Source organism: Balaenoptera borealis (assembly GCF_965194805.1).
Source record: "Balaenoptera borealis genome assembly, chromosome: 7".
NCBI classification, from domain to species: Eukaryota; Metazoa; Chordata; class Mammalia; order Artiodactyla; family Balaenopteridae; genus Balaenoptera; species Balaenoptera borealis.
Window position 1 is genome coordinate 101,469,994 of NC_138864.1, and position 17,411 is coordinate 101,487,404.

Here is a 17,411-nt window from a genome sequence, read left to right on the forward strand (position 1 = left end):
TTAATGAGATCCAGAGAAGTAAAGGGCTCTGGGGCAGGATTAGGCTGTGGGGCAAGCAGCCCTGTCACTTGGGCTGTGTAAACCAGCAGACCCTATGATATTAAAGGAATCTGTGTTGCAAAAGATGTTGCGTGGATTTATGGCAAGTTCCTGTAGGAGAATCATAACATTAGACAAGTAAGGTTCTGGAGTAAGACCATGGCATCTGCAGCAGAGAATTAGCCATAATAAGATGGAAGTGGTACATTGGAGATCGGTCCTGAGCAAGACAAAGAGGCACAGTAAGCTGCATGAGCCCAGACTCCAGTGACATACGTTAGTATTGCAATGATGCCTCCTGCTCAGCTCACACCCGAAGGGAGTGCTACCTTGGGTCCAGAGGACAGAGGTGAAAAAAGGCCAAGCTGCATTCACAGGTGAGTTGGCTCAGTATATATATATGTGCAAGACAAAAATTGGCTGCAGTTTCACTCTTTCCTCACTCAGAGGGAGAGGAGGTGTCTGAAAGATAATAGTGACAGGAAAATCCTCCCCAAAGGCAGTCTTGGATGTGGGCTGCCCCTGGGGAAGGGGTGTTCAAAGGCTTAGCCCCCTCGCCTCGGGACATGTCTGAAGAACTATCCCAGCTTCATAGCACACTGTGCGGTCGGGTCAGGCTTCTCTGAGACTGCACTACTGCCCAACTTCTCCCTCTGCCCAGTCCTGCTTCCCTCAAGTCTTTATAGAGGTTATGCCCAAAAACACATCTCAATTATCTCCAATTCAGCCTGTTTCCCAGGAAACCCAACTTGCAAACAATGAATAAAAAGAACCAGTGAAATAAATCAGGATTAACATCTCTACATTTAGAAAGTTTGTGGGAGGAAGGAGGGATGTTATTTCTGCTTGGAAATTCAAGTTATCAATTTTGATACTTGTTTTTTTAGTTCTCTTATTTCTGATGGTGGAGACATACACCTTGGCTAGAGCTATACCAGAATATAGACTTGGACTGCCACACCACTACCTGAAAGCAGAGGGCGCTTTTGCCTGGAACATGTGAGAACAAATTAGTTTCTCGCTACTTTTCTGCAGCAAGGGGAGTGTAGCTCCCAACAGGCTAATGCTTGCTGGTGGAATCGAGAGTTCTCTAGAGCTCTATCTATCTATATATAAATATATATAAAGGCAAGGTGGGTAATTAATGTCCAGTACTGGGGAAAAAGACACATACTACAGTATAGGAACAGCCATGTTTGGAGTATGTTACTCAAAGGGCAAAATATGTATCTCTTTCCTCCTTTCCTTTGTCACATTTTTTTTTATTGGACATCAGGTGCACAGAACTGCACTAACCATAATCCTAAATTCAGAACAGGCTTCCATCATCTATATATAAAAGGCTCTCTTTTATTTGTTTGTTGTTCATTTGTTGGTTTGAATAACATAATAAACAATTGTGAAATCACCATCCAAGAGAAAATTTAAACGATGACAATATGATCCTCCTTGGGATCCAAACAGTCCTCCTTGGGTGAGGATGTCATGTGACAATAACATTCACGTGAGAGCCTCACCCACCCTATCCCCCTGCCTCTCACCTTGGAACTTGAGTTCATGTTGTCTTGCTTTCCTTTTGATATAATTGTATTACACTTAACTCTATTTCTTAATAGCATATACTTTTGTTTGGTCGTTTTTAAATTTATAAAAAAGGGTCTCTTAATCCAATTTTACTGTATTATATTTCACAATGAAAAGGATTATTTAAAGGTATCATGCAAGATGTAATCTCTGGAGACTTTTCATTTAAAATTATATTCCTAAAATTTGCCCATATTATCATATGTAGCTATGTTCATTCATTTTGTTTACTGAATTTTTTCTATCTTAAAGATCCATTTCTGGAATTTCATCTATAGACATCACCTTTTTTTCTTATCTTTTCCTTAAAAAAACATTAAAACATTTTTTTCTTTATTTCCTCTCTCCTCTTCCACAACATCCTCATTTACTTTACTGTGTATCTCATACATGCCTTGCTTCTTCTTTTTCCAACATAGTTTCAAGGAACCCTGGCATCTCTTGTTTAGTTTCAGGAAGAGGGGTGTTTGTTTTCCTAGAAAACCAGAACAGAGAAATTCAAAATGCCTTTAATATAATGCCACATTTGAATACCCCCTGTGCCTACACATCAACCTTGTTCTTGTGGGTCCCTTAAGCCTACCTGAGGCCTTACACCAGTTGAGCTGTTTGTAAAGACTCATTTGGTTGGGCATAAAGAAATCTCCTGCGGTATTGAAAAAACATCCCTCATAGAATAAAGGACCAAGCTGTTGGGCATAATGAAAATCAAGTATTAAACCTAAGCCATACAGGCACTTCACACACCTGGAACAACAGCCTGATGGTTTGGAGAGACAATGGCAGAAAAAGAATCTCACGTGTATTCCAGATGGTTCTGAAGGCTCACAGACAAAAAGCGTTCATTCTACCCCCTTTTCAGAGCAACTCCAATGAAAATGTCCTCCTACTCTCAGCTAAATTTGAAAAGTTAAGTGGTTAAATAAATGCCTGAGATGTGACAGGTTATCCTTATCCTCCCAACTTGCATGTGAACGTGAAGTCGTCTTGCAAGAAGAAATGACAAACACCCAAACGACTGTGATCACACTGCCTTCTTCCTAGTGGACATGGTGACCAACAGAATGTACAGATCACCGCACTGAGATGACTACAGATGAGAGTTTAACACATGCTGAGACCCACAGCGCGGGACAGGCCAGGGTGGGGACAGAGATCCCTCATCCCTCGCTCTGAGGAGCAGCAGCAGTGAATGGTGCAGCCACATTGCTGCAGAGACAGAAAGAACGCAGTTCCACCATTCACAACAGCTTTTAAAAGAGCAAATATTTTCTATTCATTCTAAAGAAAATTATGTTTGTGAGACTAGAAAATTGTGTGGATGCACATTCTCCAACCTGGTAATTATCTCCGATCCATTTCAATAAGCAAAGGTTTGGGGGAATTATTCACATCTGAATCATTTTCACTGCTTTTTATTTGCAGAATAGATTGGAACTCTATGAATACGAGACCTTCAACTCCTATTAACATTTTTGCGTACAACTGAGGCTCTCCGGAAATGAAAAGACAAACACCAGTAAATCAATAAAAGAAAACATTATTTTATTTCACCTTGGGCTCAGCCATCCACTGCCTAGCTTCTCTCCATCCTTGGAAATTTTTTTTTTGAGCTGACCCAGCTGGAATGCAGACAGGCGGTGAGGAGGTGGGAGTGGGCATTGCAGCTGAAGGGAGCTGCTTGAACAAAGGTGAGACTTCACGCAAAGGGAGAAGATGAAGTGACTCCTTTGGTTGGATTGAAGGGCTCACGTGGGAAAGTGGTTGTAGAGGAGGCACTTTGTGGAGGAATTTTAATGTCTGGATAATTGGAAGCCGCAGAGGCCACTGGGGTGAGTGTGTGTGTGTGGGGTGGGGGGGTGTAGGGAATGGGTGCTATCCAAGGACTTCGGCTAATAAGGGATAGCCATAAGTGGCAATAGACCATTAGAGCACCGTAATGAAGACGGAAGGACTTGTGTCAGACCTACCACAGCTAAAATATTGGCTTGGCTACTTCCTAACTCTGCCACCTTGGGCAAGTTACTTATCTGAGGCCAAGGTACCGCCTCTCCAAAAGGGGGGTGATATTAACAATTCCTAATTCATGTGGTGGTTGAGAGGGTTAAACAGAATCATCTCTATAAAGTACTGGACACATTGTAAGATGAAGTATAAATATTAGACATTATCATTGTTATCATCTTCAGTATTATCATTATTATTTCAGGAAAATTAATTCTCTATATGAGATGAGTAGAAATATCCATCCACTACTGCGCATGGCTCTGACAGAAAGAACCCCATTTTCAGCAATACTATAAAGCAACTAAGATAGAGGCTGTTTTCATTTTGAACAGCCTTTAAAAATCTACATTTCTTGGAACAAGCCGTTATAAATTCCTTACTTAAAATATCCTCAGGGCAAAGTGAATTTTACCTCTTTAAATTGCAAAGAATAAACAAAGGTGGACTTCAACTTAACTTTCTCCGTAAATTTTTGTGGGGAAAAACTTGGCACAAGTCTAGCAAAAAGAAATAACTTACATGTTAAAGGCAAGTCCGTGCAGAGAACATACAGGAATGGCTGCATCAGCCAGGGAATCACCTCCCTCAGGGAGGAGCAGGGGAGCTACAGATTGTAGCAGACGGGGATTATGTTTTCTTTGTTTGGCTTTAAGGGTGTGAGGCACAAGAACACGATGGAGTTACTCAATTGCAGAATTAGGCAATTCCATACCCACCTACTGCCTCCGGTTTTCTTTTTATTAAAGGAATGAGGAAATTCAAAGGAACAGCCATGATTATTTTCTAAATAGGCGACTTAAAAGTCAAGATTTTTGTTACCTATTTAAGTGGGTGGCTGTGTGAGGTAGAGGAAAGCTTACTGACATAAGGATGGGGTAAGTGAGATCAGATTCCACCTCCTAATTTAGGGACACTATGCACTATCTCATTTATAAGAAAAGGAAAGGGTTTGAATTAGATGGTCCAAAGGTTTCTCCCAGCTCTCAAATTCTGATTCTACATTAGCCACGTTTTACATAGCAGCGTCTCCTAACTCCTCCAGACCAGATATGACCTTTCCCTGCCTTAAAAACCTGTAAGATTTCCCCCTCTTTTAGAATACTTGCTGTGCTCCACCTTGGATTATAGTTAAGGGTGTACCTGTTTATTTCCTCCTAATTGACTATAACATCCTTTAAGGCAGGAGACATTTTTATTCGTATTTGCATAATCCAAAAATGGATAGAAAGAATTATACACCACAGCCAAGAGGGACTTATTCCGAGTATCTAAGGCTAATTCAACATTCAAAAATCAATTAATGGGGCTTCCCTGGTGGTGCAGTGGTTAAGAATTCACCTGCCAATGCAGGGGACACAGGTTCGAGCCCTGGTCCGGGAAGATCCCACATGCCGCGGAGCAACTAAGCCCGTGCGCCACAACTACTGAACCTGGGCTCTAGAGCCCGCGAGTCACAACTACTGAAGCCCGCGCGCCAAGAGCCCGTGCTCCACAAAAGAAGCCACTGCAATGAGAAGCCCACGCACCACAACAAAGAGCAGCCCCTGCCTGCCGCAACTAGAGAAAGCCCACGTGCAGCAATGAAGACCCAACGCAGTCAAAACTAAAATAAATTTTAAAATAAATAAATAAAATTTAAAAAATCAATTAATGTAATCCACCATATCAATAGCCTAAAAGAGAAAAATCATATGATCATAACAATTAATGCAGAAGGAGCATTTGACAGTATCCAACTCTCATCAGTGATAAAAACTCTCAGCAAACTAGGAACAAAGGAGAGCTTCCTAAACCTGACAAGTACTATCTTCAATAAATTTATAGCTAACATCAAGCTTAACGGTGAGCAACTGCATGCTTTACCCATAAAATTGGGATCAAGGCAAGGATGTTCTGTTTTACCACATTGTTCTTCAACATTGTTCTAGAAGTTCTAGCTAATGCACGAAGACAAGAAAAAGAAATAAAAGGGCATACAGATTGGGACTTCCCTGGTGTCGCAGTGGTAAGAATCTGCCTGCCAATGCAGGGGACACAGGTTCCAGCCTTGGTCCAGGAAGATCCCACATTCCACGGAGCAACTAAGCCCGTGTGCCACAGCTACTGAAGCCTGCGTGCCTAGACCCCATGCTCCGCAACAAGAGAAGCCACCACAATGAGAAGCCTGTGTACTGCAACGAAGAGTAGCCCCTGCTCGCCACAACTAGAGAAAGCCCGTGCACAGCAATGAAGACCCAACGCAGCCAAAAATAAATAAAATAAAATAAAATTTTTTTAAAGGCATACAGATCAGAAAAGAAGACATAACACTACCTTTAGTGACAGATGGCATGATTTTTTTAATATAGAATTCACCCGAAAATCTACAAAGAACTTCTGGAACTAAAAGGCTGATATAGCAAGGTGGCAGGATACAAGGTCAATGAGCAAAAGGAAAAAAATTTTTATATACCAGTAATGAACAATTGTAACCTGAATTTTTTTTTTTTTTTTTTTTTTTTTTTTTTTTTTTTTTGTGGCCGCACCATGCAGCCTGCATGGTCTTAGTCCCCCGACCAGGGATCGAACCTACAGTGGAAGTGTGGAGTCTTAACCACTGGACCGCCAGGGAAGTCCCCTGTAATCTGAATTTTTTTAATGTTATTTACAATAACACCAAAATATATACTTTGGCATATATCTAGCATAATTTATACAGAATATATGTGGAAAACTATAAAACATTGATGAAAGAAATCTAAATAAGTGGAGAGATAGTTTGTGTCCAAAGCCTGAAAACCAATAAATGTTTGCCAGGGGCTCAAGGGAAAAGGGGGTTGCATACATGAGGCACAGGAGATTCTGGGGGGTAGTGAAATAATTCTGCATGGTACTATAATGGTGGATATATGATACCATGCATTTGTCAAAACCATGTAAGTTTATAGCACAAGGAGTAAACCTTAATGTGTGCAAATTTTAAAATGTCACTCAGAAGATCTTGGAATCCCAGGAAGGAAAGCAGACTGTCAGGAGGATCTAACTGTATTACAAATATATGATACAACATCAACCTCACTGAATGGGGTGGGATGGGATACAAAATGCTAACTTAAGTAATGTTGGAAATAAGTGGACATGGTATGACACAAGAACTGTACACAGGCACTGTACTCCAGCTGATGAAACCTTTTCCCATGAGTGTACAGGTTACCAATTCAGAACCCGCTATACATGAACAAATAAATAAATGGAAAGTGGATGGTGGGAACCAGATTTCTCACTGTTGGAGTGAGAAATTATAGATAAGAAAGAAGGGAGGGCTAGAAAGATCCATGCTGATTTTGACTCAAATTAGAGACATCAATATGAACTCATGTTTAGCTTAATATAAATACTTATAGAAATATTTATAAGTACATATATATACACCAGTTAGTATACACACACCTATCCCTGCTCTGACAGCTTAGAGGGCCTAGAAGCAATGACAGCTTAGTAGCAAAGAGCACATCTAGTGCCTAGATCTTGATTTCTTTTTTTTTAATTTCTTTTGATGTGGACCATTTTTAAAGTCTTGACTGAATTTGTTACAATATTGCTTCTGGTTTATGTTTTGGTTTTTTGGCCGCGAGGCATGTGGGGTCTTAACTCCCTGACCAGGGATCAAACCCACACACCGGGCACTGGAAGGCGAAGTCTTAACCACTGGACCACCAGGTAAGCCCCCTAGATCTTGATTTCTTATAGCATTCTCCAAAAAAAAGAATGAGAGATCCTTAGGAAAATGGTTGATTCCAGGACTAGGGCAAGAAATGTATAGGGTGAGCCTAGAACATCTTGCAGTGCCAGCATGTGAGGAAGTACTCAAACACTCACATATACACGTACACACACACACACACACACGCACACACTGACAATGCTGGGATTATGTGTCAAAGGGACACAGGAGCCAACTGAAAGAGCTCTCAATGGCCAAAGCTGGAACAATTTGAGCAAAACAATAAAGTAGTATTTTATTATAACTCAAAGTATAAAATAAACATCCATCAGTCCATACTGATATACATAAATGATTAAATAAATAAACGAATGGGGAAAAAAATCTCTCGTGCAGAAAAATTCCAAATAATTTATGTAGACACTTTGCCTTAAGGGAGGTAGAACTCCCCCGCTGAGATGGAAACCAGGCGTATATAGTGGCATAAATCCACTCAGTTTTGTGGTTTTCTCCAGCAGCACTTTAGCGAACTGTGTAATAAGAGAGAAAACAGGTATATGAATTGATTCAAGGTTGAGGCTTGAAGCCGGGGCTCAGTAGAAATAGAAGGAGACTAGGAAGCTGGAAATGCGTGCAAGCGGGTGGTTGACGTCATGCACGGTAAAGTGCAGTCTAACTAGGGAGGGCGGCGAGGCTGTGAGAATGGCAATGACCTGGATGAAAAAGAAGGAGGTCTCCGAGAAACATATTGAAGAGCAGCTGGCGATGGAATTGAGGAATGGCTTGAAAGATGACGATGACTTTGTGTAAGTGCAAAATTGACCAGGGAGACTTGCATTTTGACTATGGCAGGGGGTGAGGCGTGACAGGACAGCAGGATTGAATGGTCTTAAGGCTAAGATTTTAAGCAGACCTGAAGGAAGCCTTGAGGGGTGTCACCCTCTGTACTCCCCCTATCCTGGACCCCCACAAAGCACGTTGTGTCTGTTGTTTAGTGTCACAAATAAACGGATGGTGAGAGACTACTTGGCTGCTTTTGAAAGGTTGAAATTGGAAACTTCCTATTGTTCGTCCACCTCTGAGGAACCGGCTCTTTCTCAAAAGCATTGGCGATGTCCTTCATTGACTATGAGTCTGAGCTTCTTTTTCCCCCAGCTTTGTTGAGGTATGATTGACAAATAAAATTATATACATTTAGGCTGTACAACGTGATGTTTTGATAAACGTATACATCGTGAAATGATCACCACAATCAAGCTAATCCACATATCCATCACCTTATGTAGTTACTGTTTTTGTGTGTGGTGAGAACACTTGAGATCTACTCACTTAGCAAATTTCAAGCATGTGATACATTATTATTAGCTATAATCATCATGCTATACGTTATGTCTGCAGAACTTATTCATCTCATAACTGAAAGTTTGTACCCTTTGACCAACATTTCCCTTTTCCACCCACTTTATAGCCCTTGGTAACCACCATTCTCCTCTCTGTTACTATGAGTTCAACTTTTTTTTTAGATTCTACATATAAATGATACTATACAGTATTTGTCGTTCCTTGACTGTCTTATTTCACTTAGCATATTGTCCTCCAGTTTCATCCATGCTGTTGCAAATGACAGAATTTCCTTCTTTTAGGGCTGAGTAATATTGCATTCTGTGATATAAATATATATATATAAAATCTTCCTAATCCATTCATTCATTGATGGACACTTAGATTGTTTCCATATCTTGGCTATTGTGAATAATGTGGCAATGAACATAGGAGTGCAAATATTTTTTTGAGATAGTAATTGCATTTCCTTTAGATATATACCCAGAAGTGGGATTGCTGGATCATATGGTAGTTCTGTTTTTAATTTTTTGAGGAACCCCTGTACTGGTGTGTTATGTTTGTCTTCGTGTTGAAGACGCTTAGAGAACACCAGTGTGGAGATTATGGAGTCAATGAAAGAGAATGCGGTGGACGTTTTAGGTGTAATTATTTCACCTTTGACCCGTTGGAGAAAGATCTTAAGAATGACAAAAAAAAAATTGTTTGAATCTTCCAGAATGTGGGGGTAAGGAGTTCAGAAGTCCCGCTCCGCAGCAAAATGACAGTTTAACTGGTAAAATAAGGATTTGTTTTCCCTCCCTCATACGGTAATAATTGTTACAATTTGCAAGAACAGCCTCTCCACCCCCACCCCCACCCCCGCCGCCCAAACTAACAGTATAATCAATTTTCTGTCCTGCTTGGCTATATATTTACAACCAGTTTATCTTGGAAATTTCATCAATGAGTAAAGTTACATGGCTCAACGTTATATGTTACAGGATAGCTTGAGGTTTTTTTTTTTTTTTTTTTTTGAGATGAATATTTGGTTACAACTGCCTTAAAATTTCTGCAGGCTAAATTCATTGCAGGCCTGTCCTATAACATAGAAAATTCGATTTGACGATTCACTGCAGTTAAGAGCAGAGTCGATATTAATGTCTTACAGGACTCCTGGCCCTGTATAAAGGTATCCCTTGGGCCTCGTCTATGGTATTGTGGTGTAGCAATCTATTCCAGCACATTACCTAGCCTAATTCCTCAATTTTCATAATAGGATTTTCTAAATTTTATTTATTTTATTTATTTTTATTTTTGGCTGTGTTTGGTCTTCGCTGCTGCGCGCAGGAATTTCTCCAGTTCTGGCGAGCGCGGACCACTCCTCGCTGCAGTACACGGGCCTCTCATTGCAGTGGCCTCTCCTGTTGTGGAGCACGGGCTCTAGGCGCGCGGGCTTCAGCAGTTGTGGCATGCGGGCCCAGTAGCTATGGCCCATGGGCTCTAGAGCGCAGGCTCAGCAGCTGTGGCGCACGGGCCTAGTCGCTCCATGGCATGTGGGATCTTCCTGGACCAGGGCTCGAACCCGTGTCCCCTGCATTGGCAGGCAGACTCCCAACCACTGCGCCACCAGGGAGGCCCCATAATAGGATTTTAATCCTATCTTCCGTCTCTATTGATTTTTAAAACATTGTTCATTGATTTAGTTAGCAATATACATTACAGGTTCTATTACCTTAATTCACTGATGCTCAAAGTTTTTAAAATCTCCATTAGGGGAAACACAACATTCATGAAAAAGTACCTGAAATACAGTCTAACTATACCTGCAGAATCTCTATGTTTAGAAAAAACTGGAGAATTACGTTCCTGAGTCAAACTGCTAGGCCCCTCAGTTGTACTTGGACATTTTGCCAATAGCCCAGGCTGAGCAAAGCTATACAAAACAATTTTCAAGAGTTTAGTGCTTACTATAAAGACATTTTTGAGGATGAAATTCACTGCATCCTCTCAATGTCTTCTCTCTAGGAAGACCTACCTGTGGAAATTGCTACCGTGTCTCACTACCAGCATAGTTATATTTCTTCCCAGCAAATCTTTTTATAGGTACAGTCAATCACACCACTGATGATTTCTCCCTTTTCATGCTTGCTTTTTGAAAGCGTAAAACAAAATTGGTGTCTCAGTGCCAGTAAACCAACAAGATCCGGCAGCACCGTTCCATGCACTAAACCTAATCCAGGCTTGATTTTATCTTTCCTGCCTTCTCATTTGTTAATTTAAACTTTATTTTCTTATTATATGTATGTATTTCAGTAATCTGTTTTAAATTCTTCCTGGAACAAAGAGAGTAATTTCTAATGTCCCTAAAGAAACCTTTCTTGGAATGTGCTTCCTGCTAAATTAAATGAAAATTCAGGGCATTTCAGGTAGCCAAGTAGAAAAAAACATTGTGTTTCATCACAAGGGTCCTCCTTTAAATGCTACTCTTCAACCTACTTTACCAGCCCGTATAGAATGTCGTTGTGAGGGAAGAAAGAAAAGATCTTTTGTAACTCATTTTTGAAGGCTTTTTGATGAGCCTTGAATCCCTAATCTGGGGAAGCTCAGGCGGATGAGTGGAGTAAACATCCAAACACCATTCTCTGAGAGGCCAACGTGGTATTTCTGGCCACGGACTCATTGTTCTGAGCTATCAGCACTAGGACCCATGGCTGTGACGGAGTCACGTGTCCAGTGCAGTGGTGCTTGTGGCAGCATTCTAGGCAGGACCTTGGCTATGCCTTGCCTCCCTTTGCTTCTGAGTTCAGCTCAAATCTCTGTAATCCAAATTGTGAGCAATTGGGTCTGTGAGCCAAATAATTCCCACTCAATAAATTCCTTTTCTCTTCAGATCCACAGATCCAGTTTTGTGGGTTGTTTCTACAAATCTTGAAGAGTACATAGGACCGCTCTCATTTTCTTTTTCTTTTTAAAATATTTTTTTGGAGTACAGTTGATTTACAATGTTGTGTTAGTTTCAGGTATACAGCAAAGTGAATCAGTTAAACATATACATATTTATATCGACACTTTTTTAGATTCTTTTCCATATAGGCCATTATAGAGTATTGAGTAGACTTTCCTGTGCTTTACACATATACCATAGATCCTTATTAGTTATCTATTTTATATATAGTAGTGTGTATACACTCAATACACCCAATCTCTCAATTTATCCCTCCTCCACCTTACCTCCTGGTAACCATTAAGTTTGTTTTCTACATCTGCGCCTCCTGTTTTGTAATTAAGTTCACCTGTACCCGTTGTTTAGATTCCACATATAAGCATATCATACAATATTTGTCTTTCTCTGTCTGACTTACTTCACTCAGTATGACGATCTCTAGGTCCATCCATGTTGCTGCAAATGGCATTATTTTGTTCTTTTTTATGGTTAAGTAATATTCCATTGTATATATGTACCACATCTTCTTTATCCATTCCTCTGTTGCACTCTCAATTTCTTAAGGAGAGAGGTTGACACTCTGGAATTCTGGGAGGTCCCACTTTCTAATTCAGAAAATAAATATGATAATGCTGTCAGGCAGGTGGTCCCAGACTTGAGATAAGCTCTGACAAAGGAGGGAAAAACAAAGGGCAGAATTTATTTTGTCTTAGAAGATGCTGAAGAACACAAATGCCATATCTTCTTTTTTATTTTTTAGGATGTTCTTAGCTCCAAATAACAGAAATCATGACTCAAAATGGCTTAAACAATGGGAGTATCTTGGGCAGATTCAGGCATTATGAGACCTGAAGTCTAATACAATCTTTGAGGCTCTCTTCATGCAAAAGAATGCAAAATTACAAATTTAATACTGCTCTCCAGGTCTTAGAAAGTCCTATGCAGGAGAAACACCCTGATTTTTAAGCTTTGTGTTAAAATGATTTATACCTCCCATCACTAGAAGTCTAGAAGTAAATTTGTAATAGGTAATTAATTCAGCAGTTTGATGATATCACTAAAGATGTAGGTTCCTTACAGATTTATGCTGTACCATCTTCAGCATATCCTTTTCAAGTTATCTCTCCTCGTGGTTACAAGGTGGTTACTAAAGTTCTAGGCAACAAATAAAAACACTAAGATATCCAAAAGATGATGATGGTCATTGTAATAAGGCAAGGGGAAAGAAATAAAAGTCATAAGGATGGAAAGGAAGAAGAAAAACTGTTTTTATTTGCAGATAACATGATTATTTACTTAGAAAATTAAGGAATCTACTAACTACACAAACTAATAAATTTAGCAAGGTCACAGCATATGAGGTGAATGTACTTCACTGTGTTTTTATAAACTAGAAGTAAACGATTAGAAAATTAAATTTAAATATAATTCAATCTACAGTAGGATCAAAAAATATTTAGGAATAAATTCAACAAAATATGTGTTAGACCTCTACACAGAAAACTATAAAACGTGTCTCAGAGAAATTAAAGAATGTCTAAATAAATGAAGAGATAAATCATATTCATGGAGTAGAAGACGATATTGCTACTGTGTCAATTCTCACTAAGTTTATTCAGCACAATTATAATCATAATTCCAGGAGGATTTTGTATCAAACATGACAAGCTGATTCTCAAATATGTATAGAAATCCAAACTGTCTAAAATATTGAAAGCAATCTTTGAAAAGTAATAATAAAGATGTACTATAAAGCTATAGTAATCAAGATACTATTAGATACTATTAGAATAAAGATAGACATATAAACTAATGAAACAGCATACCAACTCCAGAAATAGATCCTCAGTTATACGGCTATTATATTCTCAACAAAGGCACCAAAGAAATCCAATGAGAAAAATAATAGTATTTTGACGAATAGTTATGGGAAAACTGGATATGTATATGGAAAAGAAATGATTCTCAACCCTTACTTCATATCATAGTCCAAAATTAAATCAAAATAGATTATGGACCTAAACACAATAGCTAAAACAATAATAATTTTAAAGGAAAACAGGAGAAATTCTTAGTGACTTTGGAGTAATAGTAAGTTTCCTACAGAGAATGAATAAAAGAAAAAGATTAATAAATTAAATTTCATCAAAATTAAAACTGCTTATCCAAAGTCACTATTAAGAAAATGTGTATGGAAGCTGCAGACTGGGAGAAAATATTTGCAAAATATATTTCTGATAAAGAGCTGGTATGTAGGTTGTGTAAATAATTCCTACAAATTAATAATATAAAGAAGAGCACCTCAATTAAATAAATAGGTAAAATATTTCAATAAATACTTCACAAAAAGAATGTATGAAATGCTAATAAACACATGAAAAAGTGCTCAACATTATTAGTCATCAAGGAAATGAAATACCACTGTATACCCACCACAATGCCAAATTTGGAGTAACAGAGACTTGCATATATTTTTTTGTAGAGAGTAACATATTACAACCACCCAGGAAAACTTTCTTATAAAATTAAACATACACTTTCCCTCTAACCCAACAATCCTACCTCTAGGTGGTTACTCAAGAGAAATAAAGACAAGTTTCCACAAAAAGACTTGTATAAAATGTTCATAGCAGCTTTACTAAAAATAGTCAAAAACTGGAAAAATCTCAGATGTCCATTCATAGATGAATGCACAGCTCTGATATATTCATATAATGAAATACTATCACGTAATTAAAAAGGAAGAAACTACTGATGCATGCAAGGACATGAATGAATCTCAAAAACCCTATGCTGAATGCAAAGAGTCTTACACAAAGGAGTACACAGATGTATGATTCTATTTATATAAAAGTCTAGAATAGGTAAAATTAATCTATGATAGAAAAAAAAACCAGAACAGTTGTAGCCTCTTGGGGGAAGAGGTAGTGTTGACTCAGATGGGGAATGAGGGAAATTTCTGGAATGATGGCAATGTATGTTGATAGGGATTTGGGTTACACGAGTGTATGCATTTATCACTTAAGATTTTTACACCTCTTTTGAAAATTTTACTTCAAAAGAAAAAATTATAAACATATAATGACCTCTAGTTAATATTACATGTCTGAATTATAGTGAGAAGGGTAGGGATGTCTATAATTTACTTTGAAGTGCATTAAGAAATAAGATGGATTGATGGAATTATAGATGGATAGATATGTGATAAACCAAATACAGCAAAATATTAGTAGTGGAAACTTGGTGATACACATATGTGTTTACTGCAAAAATCCTTTATCTTTGCTAAACATTGTCTCATAATAAAAAGCTGGTGGAAGAGGCCCAGAAAAAAAAATTGTTTTATTCTTCTGAGTCTCTTTTTATGAGCAATGAAGCCTTTCCCCAAATAATACTCAGAAGAATTTCCCTCATTTCTCATTGGCAGGAAGAGTGGTATGTTAGAGCTGGCTCATTGTGGCTTGCAAGAGTCAATTGTTAAATTTTCAGGAATTTTGTGAACCAGTTGATGTCACGTTGGAGCTTGAATTCACAAGAGAGGGAGTATTCACACCAGAGAAATTGTTGAATGCTCCAAATCAGGACTTTTTTTAAAAAAGAGCCAGTTGTTAGATATTTACCAATACACCACTGCCCACTCTCAACAAACCTCTGACATAGAAAACAAAACACAATGATAGGCATAAATTAAGGAAAATACATCTGAGTTACAAGTCAGAATGCGAACACCTGAACCAAATTAGGTCTCTTCCAACATGGAAGAAAGGAAAATGACTAATAGATAGGCTAGTAACAGTCTGGAACACAATTACAGGGACTCACAATTCAAAAGAGTATATAGTACTGTTTTGGTTCAAAAGGATACACAGTAAAATCTCTCCTCCCCCATCCCTCCATTTTCCCACCCTTCCAGTCAGCCAGTTCTCTGACTGGGTAACCAAAATTACCTGTTTCTTGCACATCCTGCCAGGAAGATTACATGCATATACAAGCAGAAGGCATATTTCTTCTCACAGTGATAGTACACTGCTACACTGCTTTAAAACCTTGTTGTTGTTGTTGTTTTTTAACTTTGTAAAATTCTACCCACGTTCTAAAACCCTTTCTCATTTTTTGGTGATTGCATGGTTTCTATTATATGAATATAATGCAATGAATTTAACCTAGCCCTAGACATGGATATATAGGTTGTTTCCAGTCTTTATTATTACAAATTATGCTGAAATAAATTATAGAGTAAGTATTTCCCACATATGAGATCAATTCCTAGGAGTAGAATTGTGGTGTCAAAGGGGATTTGCAACCCGTAATTTGAATGATATTGCTAAATTGCCCTCCACTGATATTGTATCAATTTAAAACACCACCAGCAATGACTGAGTGCCTGTTCCCGCAAAACCTCACCATCAAAATGTGCTAAATCTTTGCTAATCAGATAGGAGAAAATTGCTTCATTGAAGTTTCGATCTACAATTCTCTTAACACGAGTGAGGTTGAACATCTTCTGATGTTTAACAAACATTTGTACTTTCTTTTTTAAGAACTATTTCTATAAACATTTGTAAGGTGCATCCTTTTCATAACAAATGTGTAAGGAACTCTTCTCATACAGTAAGGATATTTGCACTATGTTTTTTAAGTTGCAAATATTTTCCCCAGTTTGTCATTTTTCTTTTGACTTTGCTTAGTTTTTTTTAGATATGCATGATTTTTTTCATTTTTATGAGGTTGGTTTATCGACATCTATTTAATGTATTCTAGTTTTGTTGCCATACTTAGAAGGTTATCCTTATTATGTGAGTATTAAAAAATATGCCATAATTTCTTCTATGACTTTTATGGTTACACACTTTTCATCTAAATTTTTGTCCTTTTGCAATTTTCGTTGGTTAAGGTAGGCAGTATGAACCATATTTGTTTTTCTCAATGACTACTCAGCTGCCCCAGTTCTGTTTAATACTATGATTTATCATTTTTCTAAAAAAACAGCATGGTCTAATTTATTAGTTATCTTTTTTTCTGTTACTTAATTTTTTAATGATCAATTTTATCATTTCTATATTTCCTTCTGCTTCCCTAAATATTTTTTGTTCTTTTTCTAACTTCATGAGTTAAGTGCTTAATACATTTCTCTTCATTCTTTCCAGATTATTACTATAAATATTTAAGGACATGAATTTTCCTCTGATTTAGATGTATCCTAAAGGTTCTAAAATGTAGTGGTCTAATTTTTTTTTATTAAATTTAATCAGATAAAAAATAATAGTTATAAATTCTATTAGGAATAATCACACAACAAACATCTGTATACACACAGGCTAGTTTAATAAAAAGACTACCACTATTAACATCAAATCCTCCTGTGTCCCCTTCAATCTCATTGGCTTATTTCCTGCTTATAGGTAACCACTATTCTAAAATTTTTTCTTCATTTATTGGCCTTATTGATATATTTTTAACTTTTTAATGGAGTCACATAGTGTGCATTCTTCAATGACCCGCATTTTTACTCAAATTATGTTCCTGAGATTTATCTATGATTTTGCATATAACAGTAATCCATTTATATTCACTGCTATATACTATTACATTGTATAAGTATACCACAATTTATTATTTTCCTGCTAATAGACATTTGAGTTTTTCCCAGGTTTTTATAATTATAACAGTGTTATTATGAAATCTTGTACCCCGGTACCTATATGTCTCTGGTAACTGTGTGTGAAAGACTCTCTAAGTTATGTAGCTAATAGAGGGATTTCTAGCTGATAGAAATAGTGTATGTATAGACAAATCACTAGCTAATGCCAA